Below are 3,182 nucleotides of genomic sequence, written 5' to 3' on the forward strand. Positions count from 1 at the left end.
CATCCTCGTTTTACTTACTTAAGGTGTGTTTCTACAAAACTATTTAATAAAAAAAGATTTGAAGGTATACGGGTGATAGAAAAACTTTTTTTAAGAGGAATAGTGTTGATTAATGAAGGGATGATGAATTGTTTATAATGTTTTTTCTAGAATAAATCAGTATCTTGAGGACGAAGCCTACATGCATTTTTGTATAATCATAGTAAGAGGAATTTCATAGCAGCCTGCTTGCATTTGAATTACTAATGTAGCAAGAAAAATTACTTATGTAATGATTGCGAGATATTAATTAAAAATGTTGTCATTCTTATTTTAGAAGAACCTTACTGTTATTCATATTTATGATAATATACTTATTATTATAGCAAAAAATGTTTTCGTTATTTTTTTCTAAAAAGGATAATTCTTAAAGTAAAAGTATTGTACTAAATAATTAATTTAGTACTACTTTTCAGGTAAGCTATCATTTATCTCACTTTCGTGTAAAATACAAATGTTGCCTATCAAATACTACCTTTTCCAGATGAGTCATGTTGCAAAAACTGGTATTCATACAGCAATAAACCCAAATTCAGTAAAAATTATAGATAATTATAAATAAAATAAACAATTTAAATTATTCTACAAACCATTTCTACCACCTCTTTAAAAGTTATTTTGCGTAAAATAAATAAATTTTTCAATAAAGTTACTAGTAATCTTTAAGTGATAAATACCGGAATGTATGAAAAAGAATGATTTGAATTCAAAACTATAAATCCGTGCAACCTTCCATGACAAGTGAATAAAATTTGCACTACTTGAATGTGCGAGTCTTAACTTTGAATGCCGTTCTGGCGTCCGGTACTATTTCTTAAACAAACGCTAGCTTCGCACTATAACATCCTAAATAAAAGGGGCTTCTATGCAACCCAAACCGTTCAGTGTTCTAAGATGTAGCAAGACATAGTTTTTAATAAAGTCTCACTGTGCGTTCCGACATCGTTTGAGGATTTATCAACTATAATATAAAAATATTACTCGCTGGTATAAACAATTTGGAGAATCGGGGTATTTATATAAGTGAAAGAGTTCACAGTGACCACGTCCTTTAGAGAAAAATGTACAACGAATTCTAGACTCTTTTCAGCAAATCACAAAAGTTGATTTATCGCGATAAGTGAAAAATTGTGATTCCTCATATGACTGTTTGGTGTGTGTTAAGAAAACGGTTGAATTTCAGTTACAGTCATAGAAAAATTCAAATTTACCAGTCGTAATCGGGTACATATTGATTACAAACGATACAACCGCTCTCCGTGTGAGTGAGTAAATAATAGGTAATGGTTTTTGCTACGTGCTCTTAGTTTATATCGAGGGCAATAGGCTCTTATCGTGGCTGATGTTTAATGATGAAACAAAATTTTATTTAATTGGAAATGGTTTACATCACAATGTTTGCCTTCGGAAACATGAGAATCCGTTCGAAGTTGTACAGTCGGGCCGAGTTTCACAAAAAGTTTGGTTTTTTCTTCGGTTTCGTTTACAAACATTTATGATCCTTCTTTGAGATAAGATTTTTTAAGATTTTAATTAAATAGGTCATTCATAAATTTTAATGTTGCAGGTCCGGTTTGTAAACACATAAATGAACACTCTAAAGAATATATTTTTCGGCAAGATGAAGTTCAGCCATATTGGCACAACCGTGAACGTTGATATCTTATTAAATGAAATTTCAAATATTTTATAGTAGCGTTTAATCTGTCTTGTAACAGAATTTTATTATTTAATATATCTGTTTGAGATCGGGTCTTACTTGATATAAACTGTATTTTCTTCATTATGATAATTACAATTACGCCCAACATTAACACTTTTTTACAAATAAGTAAAAAATTTCTTCTTACAATATATTTAAGTAATATATATATTAAGTAATGTGTATTATTAAATTTGATGAGAAGAAATAAACGTAGCTAGTGTAAAATTTTCTAAACAGCCTTTTTCCTTCTTTGATACTGTAAGCTATAATCCTAAGCATTAATCGATTATCGATTTGATTAATTTTTCTCGAAAATCCTCAAATAATTATCTTTTTTTATTAAAAAAAATTCAGGATATTTTACTGGCAATCTAGTAAGGACATTTAGATAAAATGTTATAATATACCAAAGTATTAAATGTTTATTTAAACCCTAAATTATATCCCAGAAAATCTTAAAGTGAGTGTAGAAAAAACAGGTAGATTTCATAGGCAATGATGGCTTCACATTGTCTTCATGTAGACTACAGTGATATAGGTAAAAAAGTCAGATGTGAAATTATTTGTAAAAATGGATTTTATTTCAAAGTCGCAGAAGAAATGTAAATCTGTAAATATACCTACAATAAAAAAATAAAATTATAATAAATAAATAAAAAAAATTAATTCAATAAAATTATAATGAATAAAGTTTTTTTATGATGATAAGAGTTGTATATTTTACTCTCTTATTGAGATAAGGAATTATATTAATTTAATATTATTATTTCATTCACTTTTCCTGCCATGGAATATTTTTATTATTATAGATTTCATTGAATAAAAATATTTTTCTATAAATTATATATATTTTTTTTTAATTTCCAGCAAAAGTAATGTTATTAGGTACGAGTTTACATTCATATTAGCTCTAAATAACTTTAAATAAACATTCTTACTATTGCATTATCGGTTATTATTTCATATATTTAATATGGAAATAATTAATTAAAAATTAATTACACTTTCTTTTACATCCTTAAGCATAAACTACTACGCAAATTTTGGCATAAGAAGCAGGTTTGGTGAAAAAAAATTATATTTTAAGCAGTCTTTTAAAAATTATTGTGTAACACACAGGTGATAAGTGTTAAGATATAACACGAGTATATTGTCCATGTATATCAGGTTTAAAAGCAAAATATTAATTAATCTTTAGAAGGCTATATAATTTCAATTTTACGTTGGCGGATATATTGTAAAATTGGATTTTAAGGGTTGTTTCTTAGATTGATATAGTTTTTATAGCAATATTAATTTGTGCAAATGTAGTTAATAGATGAAGACGATTCAAAAATATTTGCTGTTTATCGGAAAACCTGGTGTTGATGAATGTTGTGTAAGTTTGGTTTTATGAGGAGGAAAATTAAATATATATGTTCAAAATTAAAACAATGAA

Source organism: Lycorma delicatula, chromosome 7 (assembly GCF_047948215.1).
Source record: "Lycorma delicatula isolate Av1 chromosome 7, ASM4794821v1, whole genome shotgun sequence".
Classification (NCBI taxonomy): Eukaryota; Metazoa; Arthropoda; class Insecta; order Hemiptera; family Fulgoridae; genus Lycorma; species Lycorma delicatula.